This window comes from Mustela nivalis (assembly GCF_964662115.1).
Source record: "Mustela nivalis genome assembly, chromosome: 1".
In the NCBI taxonomy this organism is placed as follows: Eukaryota; Metazoa; Chordata; class Mammalia; order Carnivora; family Mustelidae; genus Mustela; species Mustela nivalis.
Genome location: NC_139020.1, coordinates 124953204 through 124969076, shown reverse-complemented (window position 1 = coordinate 124969076; position 15873 = coordinate 124953204). Strand labels below are relative to the sequence as shown.

The window sequence follows — 15873 nt, the reverse complement described above, 5'->3', positions numbered from 1 at the left end:
AAACCAACATCAGGTTGCCGGGCAACTACGAGAGAAGAGAGAGCATGAATTTAGTTTTCAAAACTGATGGAGGTGAGAGAGGTCTGAAAAACCTACAAAGAAATGGAGTCAAATTAATCTTCTTTCCAGAGATACCGTCTCTCTACCTTGGACGCTTTCCTTCCCATCAGATCTTGAACTGGATCGAATCATTCATTCACTAACTTATTTACAGTATCTTTGTTTACTATGAGCCAGGTTCTTTGCTAGGTACAGCATTATACTAGTGCTCAAGGCCACATACCGTCTACCCTCATAGAGCTCACGGACGTGCAGAAAAAAAGAACCGAAACACTGGAGCGTACTACTGATCTAAACTCAGGGCTCAGGCACCCTGGAAGAAGTCAGACTTAACTGACACCAGGACCATGAATAGGAGTAAGCGGAGGAAAGAGTGACTATCTCAGGCAAAGGGAACAGTGTGAATGAAGGCCTTAAAGTGGGGCCTTATTAGTATCACATATTAATAAGGATGATGATGATGATTGATGATGATGATGATGACGATGATAGCAACTACCATTTACCTAGTTTTTCTTATATGCTGGCTACTTTATATTGAGTGACTCATTTGATTCTTACAACTACCATGTGAAGTGAGTGCTGTTATTCCAACTTACAGAGGATGAACAAAGATTTTGGTGGCGAGTCAAGTAAGTTATTTAACGTTGCCCCAGTCATAGGGCCAGGAACTGGACTTTGATCTGGGCAAGCCTGGCTCTGGAGCCTGCCCTCAGATGACCACCATTCATTCATTAATTTAGTCATTCCTTCATTAGTTCATACTGAACACCTGGCTAGAAGTTGGGGCTATAAAGAAGACAAAGATAGATCTCCACTTCCAAGAAATTTATAATCTCGCAGCAAAGGCATCAGGGCCTAGAACGGGGAGCAGTTTTGAAATCTTGAAAGTACTGTCTCCCAGCAGCTAGGCCCACTCGTAATGTTAGCAGGGTCTAGGTCTAGGATAAGGGTACAGATGGAAGTCCACTGTGTGAGGTTCCTAAGGCTATCCTAACAGACTATCACAAACTTGTTTTTTTAAACAGAAAGAATGTACTCCTTCATGGTTCTAGAGACCAGAAGTCTGAAGTCAAGGTGTCAGCTGGGCCATACTCCCACTGAAGGCCTTAGGGGACAACCTTTCCTTCCATCTTCCAGCTTTGGGGGCTCCCTGGGTATTCCTGGACTTGGGCCTGCCTTCCCCTTCATATGACCTTCTCCACTGTGTCTCTATGTCTTCTCTTTTGTAAGGACATTTGTCATTGGACTTGTGGCCCACATGCTTAAGCCAGGATGACCCTATCATAAGATCCTTCACTTAATTTCATCTACAAAGTCCTTTTTCCAAATAATCTCAATCTCCTAGGTACCAGGGATTAAGACCAGAACGTATCTTTTGGGGGCCATAATTCAACCCACTAAACCCACATACACCTAAATATTTAAAAGTTACAAATTGAGCTAACAAACTGGTAAATAACTTATATTCTCTCTTCTTACCTTGATATTTATATCATCACAAAAACAAAATTTAAAAATATATACAAACCTATGGTTTCATATGACCAAAATTAAAATATCAAGGTTGATTGGATTTAATCATCATTGCTTATATAGAGGAGGCCCATTGATAAACTGATGATCTTTAAGTAATTAATACATATACAATTCATAAATTATTATTTATGTTCCATAAAATTTATTTTTCTTATCTTCAGTTCAATAAAATCGTATGTTCCTCTGATCAAGAGTTTCATATAATTTGTGTTAAATTGGCACAGTTAAGGACACTAATACTCCTCTCACAAGTTTGTTGTGACAATGAAATGAGTCCACTCTGCAAAAAGAAAAATACAAATCGTATTCAAATTGTGTAAACTTTGAATAAGTTTTCATTGAAAATGTAAATTGAGTATAAAATTTATAAAATCAGGGGTACCTAGGTGACATGGTCGGTTAAGTGTCCAAATCTTGTCTTTAGCTCAGGTCGTGATCTTAGGGTCATGAGATGGTGTCCCGTGTCAGGCTCTGTGCTCATTGTAGAGTCTTCTTGGGACTCTCTCTCCCTCACCCTCTGTGCCTGCCTCTAAAATAAATAAATAAACAAATCTTTAAAAAAAGTTAAAATTATTTCTCAAATACTTATAAATATTTTCTTCTAAAATATTCAGTTTAATAGATATTTAATTTAAAAGGCAAAACATAAACTATGATTAATGAATATCAAATTTTTAAATCAATCTTAATTTTTAATTAAACTTTTTGAAAATTTAGTTAAGACTTAATATATTTTTTGAAGTTTTTTTTTTTAAATTTATTTGACAGAGAGAGAGAAAAAGAGGCTCACCCCAATGTGGGCTCGAGCCCAGGACCCTAGGATCATGACCTGAGCTGAAGGCAGACACTTAATCAACTGAGCCACCCAGGCGTCCCTAAAGCTTAATAAATGTTTTGTAAAAATAAGATTGTTTGTAATCTGAGCACTGAATGCTCACACAGTTGACCATATCAGTAATAAGTGTCATACTCTACAGATGTTACACATAGACCTATATATATATATACAAATTTAAGAACAGTATAAATTTTTAATATTGCAAAATATTACTTATCCACCACACATAACAGTTGTAAATACCATAATAATTCTGAGTACCTCCAGAACCTCAAACTGGAACATGAAAAGAAACCAAAGAAGGAACTACTAAAAAACATACTTTACCACTTCATTATGCAGAACCTATCGCCTTCATGCTACCTAAAAGAAGGGATTTGACATGTAATTTGTCTTTTCTCTTACCTAAGTGCTTCCGCTGCTCTACCTCTCCCCAGTTTTTTTCTAATGACAACAGCCACATACCCACATACCTGAATGAGTTGACTTGTGTTTCAGTGACATGGAGCAAGAGACATGGAAAAATATTTTCCTGGGGTGTGTATGGTATTATCTATGAAAGTGAATGTCCAAGGTTGTGGGGAATGATATGCCAGCATTAATAGTTATATCTCAAGGGATATAACTATCTTACATAAATTTATGTTCTTACATAAATTTTACTGTGTGTGTATGTGCTTATGACACACATCCCTCTAACATGCATGGGACAGGTTTCTCTCTCATCCAGGGTAAGTTCTAGAATACAACCCCCAAAATCTAAATCCCACTTGATCTCCCCAGGTGAAGGCTGTGTCCTCTCTCCCCACCTCAGAGAGAGAATGTCAGCTTTGAATGCTCAGCCTTGGAGCTACTGTTCTGATCCCTACTCCTGACCTCTCTCCTGTTGACCACCTCCCCACCCACCTTTCCATCACCTGCTGACCTCTCTGAGGCCGCCTTTACTTTCCTTTGGAATCAGATGACGTGTGTGTTCCTAGACTGTCCTAACATTCCATTTGCCAGGGTCCCCAGATTTCTTGCCACATATCAGCCTGTTACTGGACCTACTCTCTTTGCGGAGCCTGTTAGCTGACAGTCTGGCTCTGGTTGTCTTTAGGAGTACCACCTGAGCTGGATCTCTGAACAACCTCTTTGCTTCCACAACCTCTGTAAGTCATGGTTTCCCCCTCATAGGTTAGATGCAGTTCCAGACTAGTTTCGCAAGCTAACAGTAGCCCATCATAGAAAATGCCAGGGGCACCTGGGTGACTCAGTCAGTTGGGCGTCTTGCCTTTGGCTCAGGTCATGTTTTCGGGGTCCTGGGATGGAGCCCTACATCAGGCTCCTTGCTCAGTAGGGAGTCTGCTTCTCCCTCTCCCTCACCCCAGCACTGGCCCTCTCTCTCTCTCTCTTTCTCTCTCTCTGTCTCAAATAAACAAATAAAATCTTTTTTAATAAAAGGCGGGAGAGAGAAGAAAGAAAATGCCGGAGGGATCCCTGTCTCCCATCCCTGACTGAGTGCAGTCCCTTACCTTATTAAAATGAAACTTGTAAACGGTGAAGTCCAGCCTGCAAACACTGAGAGATGGGAGTGTTGTTTGTTTGACTAGAAGTTTTTACAAATTTGCTTCTGAATGTCTTAAAACGGGGCTTGCATCCTTCTCCGAATCTTCTTACACTCAGTCTAACTCACGCACTTAAATGACCAGCCTTGTCCTGTGGGTAAACAATAAAGCATTGCTCTTAGAGCCAGATAGAAGTGGATTTGTGTCTCTTCTCTGTTATGGCTGTTATGCAGCCTTATAGAGCTCTGTTCTCTCATCTTGCAAAGTGTAAACAAAACATGGGTAGCAGTTTCTGATGGAGACCAGAAGAAAAGGTGTTCCGTATAGTGTCTACACACACCAAATGCTCAGTAGTTGTTGGTTCTGCCCCCCTCATACGGGCTCCTTGGTTCTCAAGCTGCATTCTCAAATCTGCCGAGGTTTAGGGTTTCTCTGTCTGGACACTTTATCACCTGGTTCTGAACTGGTGGGAGGGGGGTACTTTCCTTCCTCAGGATGAAGCAATTAAGGACTCAGGGGGATAGCCCGCAGCCAGGAACCTAAGTCAACTAAATCCAATAAATGACTTCTTCTATTATGTAGAAATCATGGGTGCTCGTAGGTACTAATTGGCTGTCTTCTCCACTTTCCTTTACAGCATTTAAGTAGTTCCTTAACACTATTTTATTTTGGAGCTTCCTAATTATATTACTCCAGGCACCTATTGTCAATGAGCTTGCCAGTGGGGGAAAAAATGGAGAGTTATTTATGCCTTCTTCTATTCCACAAGCACTTATGGGGTAACTCTGATGATCTCGACATGGCAGAGCCCGCCAAGTACACAATGCAGTCCCTGCCCATGAGGAACCTCAGGGTCACTGGTGAGGAATGACAGATATGGGAAACGATTACATCAAAACTGTCTTGAGTCGGGCGACATGTACTTAAGTGGAATGATGTTGTGGGAGGAGGGCTCAATAATAGTAATATACCTGTGGTTAAGTTTTAACTATTTTTATATGAAAGAAATAAAGCAGATAGGAGCTGGGCCCTGGACTGAGGGAATAGCTCTTGGCAACTGGACTGGCCAGCGAGGAGCCTGACCCAGGTAGAGTGAAAGCCACACACAGATGAGTGCTTTCATTTCCACAGACACCATCAGACTCTAAATGATGGCTATAGTGCCCCCAAATACATTTCCTGCCCCTGGTCTTTCTCCTAGTTGAGGAGACTAGTCATACTCTAGTTTGACAAAATATCCTATGTACTGTGTGAAAAAAAAATCACACTCTCACTCAAAAACTTTCAGTGGCTCTCTACTGCCCAGCGAACCCTACCACTGAATCCAACTCCCCTCCTGGCCTCCGTGTCCTTGTAGATCAGCTATAGTCTCAAGGATTGGACTGAAAGATGGTTTGATAAAGGAAGGTAACAAACTGAGTTCAAATCCCAGCTCAGTCATTGGCTAGCTAATGCAGACCCCTAAAAAACAGAATTCCGTTTCCTTGTGCCTCAAATTCATACCTTGTAGGGTTGCTGAAGAGATTCCATATCAAAATACAATGAAAAAGCTTAGACTATTGCTTATCATGGAGAAAACACTTGGGGAATGCTGCCCATTAGTAGAGGAATAGAAGTATTGATTAAGGAAGCAAGTGAAACAGAGAGAAGTCTCTACTCCCAACCCTTCCAGCTCAGCTGACAGCCCAGTGAAGACATCAAAGTTATACTGATCACATCTGTGGGCAGTATGAAGTGAAAAGGGATAGCAAATATTTTGGATGATGGACTCATATCCCCAAACGATGCTAACAAGCCACTAAAATGGACATATATTGCAAGGTATACGGAAGAGATGGAAGCTCAGTCCAGTTTTTGGTGTGCTGATAACTCAGCTCTGTGGAAGAAGAAAAAAAATAGCCCAGGTTTGTAGCTTTGCTGATTTCCATGGTATGAATATTCCTGCCACAGCCAATGCCAAAACACAAAAGTGGTGTCACTGAACTTAGAACTGTGAAGAGATGTTCTCATGACCAGTATGAGCTGGTTCCAGTATACCACTGAAAACAAAAATTTCTAAACCAGAGTTTGGGGAAAAAAAAAAAAAAGTTTGAGGAGAGACGTGGCATAGTTCTTACCCTAAAGCATTTCCACTGCCTGACTGGATTCAATGTGTGAGAGAAGTGGGGCAGTGAAATAAATGCCCCTGAGCTTGGGCTCTGTAGTCAGACTGCCATGGATTCAAATCCATCCTGCCCTGCTTGCTAGTTGCGTGATCCTTGACGAGTCACTAAACCTCTTTAATTCTAGTTTCCTCATCTATGAAATGGTAATATTGACATCTACTTCATAAATTTACTCACAGAGTTACATGAGAAATGGCCTGTGGAGAAAGAGATTTGCAATAAGATAAAGGCCAAGCAGGGCACCTGGGTGGCTTAGTGGGTTAAGCCTCTGCCTTCAGCTCAGGTCATGATCTCAGGGTCCTGGGATCGAGCCCCACATTGGGCTCTCTGCTCAGCAGGAGCCTGCTTCCCCCTCTCGCTCTGCCTGCCTCTCTGACTACTTGTGATCTCTCTCTCTGTCATATAAATAAATAAAATCTAAAAAAAAAAAGGAAAGAAAAAGAAAAAAGCCAAGCAATCAAAAGGGGAAAAGGTGTGTGTTAAGGAGCTATATCTGCATAACTGATTTCAAACAGCAGTCCTCCACTTGGCTACAGTTGACAATCGAGGCGGGGCTCAGAGGGAATGGCTCTCTTCTCCCTCAAAGGGTCAGCTGGGCTCCCACATGTTTGTGGTCAGCTGATGACCTGTGGCCTCACTCATGGTTGGCAGTTGGAAGGACTAATGGAGGTTCCTGGGCTACAAGCATCTGGCCGGCTAGTCTGGGCTTCTTCACGTGGCGGTAGATGCAGGGTTCCCAAGAGCAGCAAGCAAAAACAAGCACCACTCTCGGGTCTTTCCAAGCCTCCCGTTTTCTCATGTCATTGACCAAGGCAAGTCACATGTCTGAGCCCAGAGTGTGTATGGTGGAACTATGTAAGGTTGTTGTCATGGTCCCTTTTTACAGTCTACCACAATGTAAGAGGAGGCAACTGATAAAAGAGAAAGTCTGAATGGCCAGTAAAAGCACGAGTTGTCCAACCTCACTGATAATGAGGAAAATGCAAATTAAAATAAGATATCATTTCATATTTATCAGGTTGATAATTTTTTAAAAGTCTGATAAAACTCAGGAATAGTACGAAAATGGAGAAATGAGCCCTACACAGCTGCTGGGGAGGGGACATACCATGACACTCAGAACACGGGGATCAAAATGAATACATCTGGTTTCTGTGAATCAATATTGAACACCTCCTTCTGAGTTATGGAATCTCAGACAATAAGATTTGATACATTATATATGGACACTTTATTTTTATAGATGTATATATATATGTAATAAAACATAAAACATGGATGGGAAAGATACACACCAATTTCAGAATATTATTTATCTCTTAGGATAAAGAGATGAAGAGCAAAGAATGAAAAATAAAGGAGGCTTTGAATTTATTTGTACATTTTATTTCTCAAAAAAAGTGAAATTACTGTGACAAAATATATATTTGTTGTAGTCGAGAGATTCAGGTCCATGAACATTTATGTTTGAGATATTCAAAATACTATATCTTGGAAATATTCCATAATTAAAGCAAGATTTAAAGAAAGATATCTGACAGTTCCTTTAAACAAAGGAGAAAAGGTTGGGGAACAAGAGGACTAAGTTATATAACTGATTAACAGCCTAAAAAATGTAATTTTCATGGGAAAGGGCCAGCAAATGTGGGGTGACCTGACTGGGTGGAAGCCAGTAGCCAGGCAGTGAGAGGATTCACCCAGGGCAGAACAAAGGACATAGAATTTTATCAAATACACCGTAAGGGAGCAGTGGGCAGGAGAGACTGTCTGCCAGGAGGCCATGGTAGGGGGCTGTATTTAAGGGGGAAGGTGAGGAAGAAGGGGAACATGTGTACCTATGTCTGTGTATAAGTAACCCATTGGTCAGTTAGGGCTTATGGATATTTTGAGGTGGGTCACCTAAAGGGCCTGTTTGCATTCAGCCTGGGGGAGTGAGGAGGTCACTGTGGACTCTTCTACCTTGCTCAGAAGTCCACTGTTCAAGCTGCTTGCCTAAGAGTGGCCTCTGTGAGTTTAGGTCCCTTTCATCAAAGTATGGAACACAGAAAGAATGTGTCTACGATCCTGCTGTGCTCTGCAATGGTCAGACTATGCCTGAGCACACTTTGGAAAGGGCAGGCGCTAATGTGAGTGTGACCACTTGCTCAGTCAGCCACACCATGTGAGCACCTACTGGCTGTCGCAGAAGACTTCATAAAGGACAGAAAACCAGAGGCCCTCCTCTCAGGGGCTTAGCTTCCATCCCAGTCCATGTGCACAGCAGCCATGAGAGCACAGAGGATATGGGGGGGTAGGGGATAGGAGGTTGGGAAGTTGATGGAAAACTACCCCCAAACCAAGGTGTGTAGGGAATTCTGTCAAGGCTGCCATCCACCTCCCTCTCCCATGCTGGCTCTGAATCTGTAGGGAACCCTGAAGCTTTCAGTGGAACAGCTCCAGGCACCTTCCTGCACAGACACACTCAGCATTGATAAGGACAAAGGAGTCTGTGTGCCTGGAGTTCTCACCGGAACCTTCACCAAAACCCAACCTTAGCATCCCCATGAGAACTTTCCCCCCAAGTGGAGCAGAGGATGAGAGCCCTCTGCTCCACCTGCCAGTTCCTCAGAGGCCTTATCCCCTCAAGACTGCACTGCAAAAAGAGTTATTTTTGCTGTACTGTCTTTTTATTTCTTTTCAACCTCTTATTTCCTATTCTGTAATTATTGCCAAGAAATGTTCACAGAAAACATGCTAGATTTCTGACAGTCTGTCATGTGGGAGAGAGATGAGCTCTTCCTGTGTGCTGCCCAGACACTGCTGTCTGACTGGGGAGGGTGCCGGGAGAGGCCTTTCTGGCCACTGGAAGGGGGAGCCCTCGGGCTGCTGGTCCAGAACAGTGGCCTGCTGCCTCCCCTGAGCTGCACCCAGAGACTACACAGGAACATTGAAAAGCAAGTTGTTGACCTTAGAAATTCTACAAATTGTCTTCATTTTTTGATGATCCCAGAATAATTATTGTAAATTATTTAAAAACTAGAAATGTTTAAGAAGACAGTGTAGCCCCACCATCTCCTCTTTGAGAGAAAAACACCAACACTTGGATATGTATCCTTTGAAATTTTTGATGGATATACAAACTTTTAGATATGAAAAAGGAACCACTCTCTATGTAGATTGAATCACAATTTGCCCCCACCCAATTAGGTTGTATCCCAAAAGACTCTCCCACGTCGGGATGTGTAAGACTAGCTCATTCTCTTCGTTAGTTGCATTTATTCCTGCCTTCACAAATACCCATCTAATGCAAACCCCCACCTAAGGTCAGGCACTGCTCTAGGTGCTCGAGAACCCAATAGTAGACAGAACAAAGGTTTTGCTCTCATGAGACTTCTTTATATCCTAGCAGAGAGAAAAAAAATACACCAACAAACCAATAAAATAAAAGATGTCCCAAAGACGCATGCCATGAGGAAAAACAATGCAGGTTAAGGAACATCGTACAACAAAGGACGTTGCTGGTTCAGACTACATAGTCATGGAAGACTTTTCTCAGGGGTTCTGTATCAGTTATCTCTGGCTGTGTAACACATTATTCTAAAACTTGGAGGTTTTAACCACAATACTTATTAACTTACGGTTTCAACAGGACAGGCATCCAGAAGCAGCTGAGTGGCATCCTTTGCCTCAGGGTCTCTCACAGGCTGTAGTCAAGGTGTCAACCAGAGCTTCAGTTACCTGAGGGCTCAAACACACGTGTTGTTGGCAAGAATTAGTGTCCCACAGGCTGTCCTCTGAGGGCCTCAGTTTCTCAAGGGCTGTTTGTTAGAACTTTCTCTGAGTTCCTTGTCACATGGGCCTCTCCATAGGTTGGCTCAAAACATGGCAGCTGGCTTCATCACAATGAGCAAGAGAGAAGAGCCAGAGAGGGAGAGATGGAGTCAGCAAGATGGAAGTCACAGTGTTTCATAATCAATCTCAGAAGGGGCATCCCTCATTTTTGCTATGTTCTATTCCTCAGTAGCGAGTCAGAGGTCCAGGGCACACTCCAAGGGAAGGAATCACACAGGGTGCAAACACCAGGAGGAGGGATTGTGGGAGCCATATTGGATGTTGCCCACCATGAGGTGATATTTGGCCAGAGATACAAGTGAAGCAAGGGAGGGAGTCTGGGGAAAGAACCTTCCCAGAAGAACAAGAGCAAAAGCAAAGTCCCTGAGGATGGCACAGCCTTGACCTGCATGAGGAACAGCAAGGAGCAGTAGAGGAGCAGTAGAGGGGAAGAGTGGCGGTGAGTGAGGCTGATGAGGGAAGCAGAGACAAGACCATGGCCGCCCTTGCAGGCCTGGGGAAGACTTGGCCTTTAGTTCCCAGGGATAAGCAACAGTTTCCCTAATTTGCATAATTTATTTACCTAACTCCTCATTGCGGGAGGTCAATTGTAAATTGCTGTTTCTGAAAATGCCACACCCTTACACACATGTGCACCTGCGTTTGTGCTACTATTCTTACAGTCTCTATACTTGTAGGTATGTACGTGTGTGCGTATCTTCAGGGGGGGTTCTGGATCAAAAGGTATGTGCTTAAAAATGTAGTTACACACATACAGCCAAAGTGCACTTAAAACGGCTTTCCCCATTGTCTCTCCCATCAATATTGTGGAAAAGGAGAACCCTGGGCAATACTAAGTAGTATTAAGCTTTTGAATCTTTGTTAATCTAATGTGGAAAATGTGGCATTTCATTGTGATTTACCTTTGCCTTTCCTCTCTAAAGAGGATGAACTGTTTGGCCTCTTTCTGTTTCTTCCTTTGTAGGGCCTATTGAGGTCTAAGGATCTTCTTCTCTGACAGGCCCCAATGGAAGCTGTTCAGTGCTGCTCACCTTTGGTCCCTGGGGTCCCAGGACCCACTCTGGCCTCCCCACTACTGAGCCATTGCTTACTGCCTTTGCCTGAACTCCTTCCCCCACGTGCATGTCCTCAGCACCCAATGTCCAGCCACCTCCACCACCCTGTCCACCAGAGCCCTAAGGTGCTCAGAGCCCGTTCTCAGGGCACCAGGTGGAATAATGGTTGAGAAAGTATCCACTAGACTCTGATCAGCTCCAGCCCCTAGAACTCTGACCTTGGGCCAAGTGTGGAAAATAAATGGGCCTCCATTTCCTTCCCTAAACTGAAGTCAGAAATAATAGCTGCCTCTTCAGTAGGTTGGCATGAGGATTAAATAGATAGTTTAAGAAAGCTACTAAGTGAAGGCCCAGGCATTTAGTAGGTGGTCCGTACGTGTGAACTGTTGCCATCAGCCCGTGCTGCCTTGCTTGCACGGAGTTGTTGCAAGGCGGCGATAACATCTTACTCATTTTTCTATTCCTGGAAGCACCTCATGCTGTTGCACAATGCAGCATTTGATAATTATTTGTATAATTATTTGCATTATGTGTCAAATAAAGGAATTCACACCTGAATGAATGAATGAATCGCATGTGTAGTCTTAATACAAAGGGACTTAACTGCCAACTGTTATCTCGTGCACAACTGGGAATCCTTGAAGGATTTCTTGAAGATTAAATAACATAAAGCAATGTTTTAAGAAGGAATTTAAGGAATAAGTAAATTTGCAAATAAGATTTTTTTTTAAACCCGAAGATTTCTCCAATCCCTGCGAAGGCAAGAGGCCAATACATATTGGAAGCGTCTTTTCAGCTGTCTGCTCGTGCACAGGCTCAGCAGGCGGCCCCCCTTTTCTCTAGCTCACCCTGACCCCCTCCCCCGTTGACCACTACTGAGCAGAGCCCCCTCTAGAAATGAACACACAAATGTGCTTACGTTTTGTTTTTTGGTTGTTTGGGGTTTTTTGTTTTTTGGTTTTTTTGGGGTTTTTTTTTTTGCCTCTGGCACTCTTTCCAGCATGTATAGTGGTTTAAAACAGAGGCAGACAACCACAGCCCGCAGGCCACATCCAGCTTGTAGACAATGTTTTGCTCCACAAACACAGTATTTTCTGAAAAATCGAATTAAAACTCAAGAAGTTTAAATTTTAAAAAATAATAATAAAAATACATATATCTGGCTTCTCTTGCAAAAACGGAGATTTGGCCACAGGGGCTGGCACTCCCTCGCGGAAATGTCTGTGTAGGATCATGTAGGAGCAGCCCCCCTTAGACAGGTACGTGTCTGATTCCCAGGCCCCCCCATCCCCACCTGCTTAGCTCATCATTTAGGTTGCATGGATGCTGAACCACACGAGCTTTCAACACTGGTGTCAAAACCATCATCCCAAGTAGATACTGGTCTTGCCCGTCACTAATGAATATTTCAGCCCCATAAGAGCCCTCAAAGGCACAGAGTAACAATTCCTTAATCCCTGATACAGTTTTTGAGAAAGAGGCTCTTATACTCAAATACACCTGGGCGTTGTCTACAATTCTAACCTCCAGGTCCTGAGTCCTTGTTTGACCACCACTTTTTATAAGAAGCACCTCTGTAAACATGCTGTGGAAGACATTTTGGGGAACACCGCCTGAGAAGGGCCAGAGACCTTCCAGACCTAGAGAAAACCCTGTATTCACAGAAGGAATCTCCGCAGAATAAGGGCAGCATTGCCCACTTCCAGCCCCGATCCAGAGAGATGACACGTGGCTGAAACAAGCCATCCACCGGGCAGGTCAGCAGCAGATGGAGCTGCGGAAGAGGAGGACCCATTGCCTGCAGTCTGGATCCTGGGAAAAGTCTCTGAGATGGAGACGTGTGTGCAATCATTTGGTCAGGGTACACACTAAGTACCAGAGAGGCTTTGGGTGATCCTGCATGGGGCTCAGGGGCTTCCGGCTCCTTCAGAGCTGTCCTCCACATCGAGGCAAAGGGGCCAGGACTTTTGTTAATTTCTGTATCAAACAGTCATGGAAGGGGAGGAATAACCTTGAGGTGGGGCAGCTCTCTCCTGCCCAAGGCAATTCCCAGAGAGGGATGTAGCTGTGAGGCCCCAGCACCCCCACTCACAGCATGAGCAGATGCACAACAGTCCTGAATGGGGAATCTGAGGCTGGAGCTCACAGACCCACCGCACCTGCCTTTCTTCTTGAGGGTTAACTGGCGCCACCTTCCTTCTGGCCAGTGGTAGCAGTGGCCACAACAGGAGAGTCAGAGGGTGGGGCTTGGAGGCAAAGCTCCATCACCTTGCTTCCAACTTATAGCACTGGTAAATAGGGTGATCTTTCTGAAACATAGTTCTGTTTCAAAATCCTGAATGGCTCCCCATTTCCTTCTGAATGAAGCACAGAATCCTTAACCTGGCATTCCAGACCCTCCACCAACTATCCCGGGCTACCTTCCCAGTTTCTCTCCCATTATTCTCCTACAAAGCCCCATGCAGTCTCCAAAGTTCACATCCTTCATGTCTTTGCCCTTGGTGATTCCCTCTGCCTAGAAAAACCTTCTCCTATGTCCATATATCTAAATCTTATTTACTTTTTGTTTTTTAGTTTAGTTTGAATCCTTCCCCGGTTCCATCCAACTCGGAGCAATCTCTGTCTGATCTTGTAATAAGATTTTTTATCACCCGTTATATGTAATTTATCTCATATACTAAGCCATATACTCCTTGAGGGCAAGATTTTGGTCTTATTCAGTGCCTTGCGTGTAGTCAATATTTACTGAATGTTGAACGGATGGATCCAGGGATGGGTGGGCAGGTGGGTGGGTGAACAGGGAGAATGACAGGCACTGGATAGACGTCTTACTGTTAAGGTGATGCTAAGTCTTATCCCTTGTCCTCACTCTCTTCCTGGGCTCTCTGCAGCTTACTTCATTTGTGAACAAGAGGCAGACTGGTCCAAAAAGAACCAAAGATGTATTTTCTGTATCAAAGTAGGAAAACTACCTCCTCAGTGCTGAAGGCATTGAGGATTCACTAATTCCCCTTTTTAAACTTACTACCAACTTTGCTCATAGGAAGGGGATACAGGTTTCCCTGCTATCCTCAAGTAGCACACTCCTACAAAACCTCTAATAAGCCAAAATGGCAAACAAAGAGTGAACAAGTCATTACTATTAACTTATATGGAAAAATTGTTGAGCATTCCCAGACCCCAAAAATAACCTTTCTTAAGTTTTCCTGGTACTTTAGGACACATCTTGCTCACTGTTGCACAAAATAAATGGAGCTAAAGCACAGCTGCTCCCAGACACAGTTCAAAACTGCAGCGGCTTGATGCTGAGACGCTGGGTACAGTCCCCAGGAAGGAGGTTGGCGCGGCCTCTCTCCCCCTGCCGGCATGCTCGCCATCTCTGCCATGGCAGGCTACAAAACAAATGTTCAACACTGTTTGCACTTCTCGCTTTTTCTCATAAAGGTGAAAATCTTCCTCAGATTTCTTTCACTTAGTGAACACAGGTCCTTCCATAGGTCTCTCATAAAAGCCAAACAGCAGAACTCGGACTTTTGAAAAGTGGGGGGAATCCCTGTAGTACATCAATGCCCCTTGAGTGCCCCCCAAACAGCCCCCAATCCAGCTGTTGCGTTTCAGGTGGTACCACTCGGAAGATTTCTCGAACCTCAGATAGCTGTTAACAAAACAATATGCGGATCCGTTCCCAAAACATAAATCAGAGGCAATCAGTTTTGGCGGCTGCTTGGCTCAGGAAAGGTGACACCCAGTTAGGGAACATGCTTCCAAGAGCCCACAGTATTTACAGCCGGAGTCATGGGCCTGACAGCTGTGGGTCCTGCCTGGAGACACAGACTCTTCTAGAAGATGTAATAATAATCTCTTGCTCTTGTGTGATGCTGCCTTGCATCTGAGTTCTCACAAGGACTTGGGAAGGTAGGGACACAAAGTGTTCCCATCCGCCTTTGAAGCCCAGACAAGAGAGCGTCAGAGAGGAAAAGCTCTCCTGGCAAACACGGAGGTAAAGCTAGTGGGGAGCAGCAGGGGTACAAGGAAGACCTAGCCTTCGATTTCTTCACAGCAACACCCACCTTGCTATTGTGTGACCTCCACACCCGCACCTTTACCTCTGGGTCTACGAAGGGGAATTACCGGATACCAAGTAGCCAGTTTATTGATGACATCTATAGTCATTGTTTAGAATGCTAGCACAATGTCGACCAAGGAATTACTCTTAATGCCTAACCGAAATTATTTCTACAAAGTGTGATCTCAGTCTCCTTTGTCCCATTCTCATATCTTTAATAGCCTTTGGAAGAAGGGCAAGTACTGATTTTCAAAGGAGTAAGACGGTCCCTATCAAACTGTGGGGTAGATTGTGTAATAGAGGGAATGTGAACTCCCAAGATGGGGAGCATGTTCATTTCCTGGGACCAATTCAGATTCACTGAGAACCAGGCCACATGAGATAGGCTTGTTGGTGGGACAACCACAGGAGGCATCAGATGCAGTAGATACAGTTCCTATTGATGTTAACAATGTCTTTGATGGAGTTCCCTATAATATCATTGTGAACAAATTACACAGATAGGGACCTCATGATAATACCATTCCGTGGATTTGTAACTGGTTGAATACATTCGGAGATGATGATTAATGTGTGATAGCAATCCTACAATATACTCTGAATGATATAATGAAGAATTTTGACCTCTGTCTTATCCGAAACTTTTATCAAGTATTACTAAATTTTTGGCCTCTAGAGCCAATCTAACCCATCCACACCGCTTAAAGCTAAGAGGAGAAGCTGAGGAAAGGAATCGCAGAATCTGCAATCCAAAAGCAGTCTGGAGAGATGG

At 43.7% G+C, this 15873-nt stretch overlaps 1 long non-coding RNA gene across 1 annotated transcript; it reads right to left on the bottom strand.

Annotated features, from left to right (window-relative positions):
* Window positions 1-1743: 1743 nt before the first annotated feature.
* LOC309844369 lies at window positions 1744-10323 on the bottom strand. The gene is made up of 3 exons (XR_014300645.1): window positions 9767-10323; window positions 3952-4135; window positions 1744-2128 (listed from the first exon to the last, which is right to left on the bottom strand). It is a non-coding gene; the product is annotated as an uncharacterized lncRNA (long non-coding RNA).
* Between the last annotated feature and the right edge of the window lie 5550 nt (window positions 10324-15873).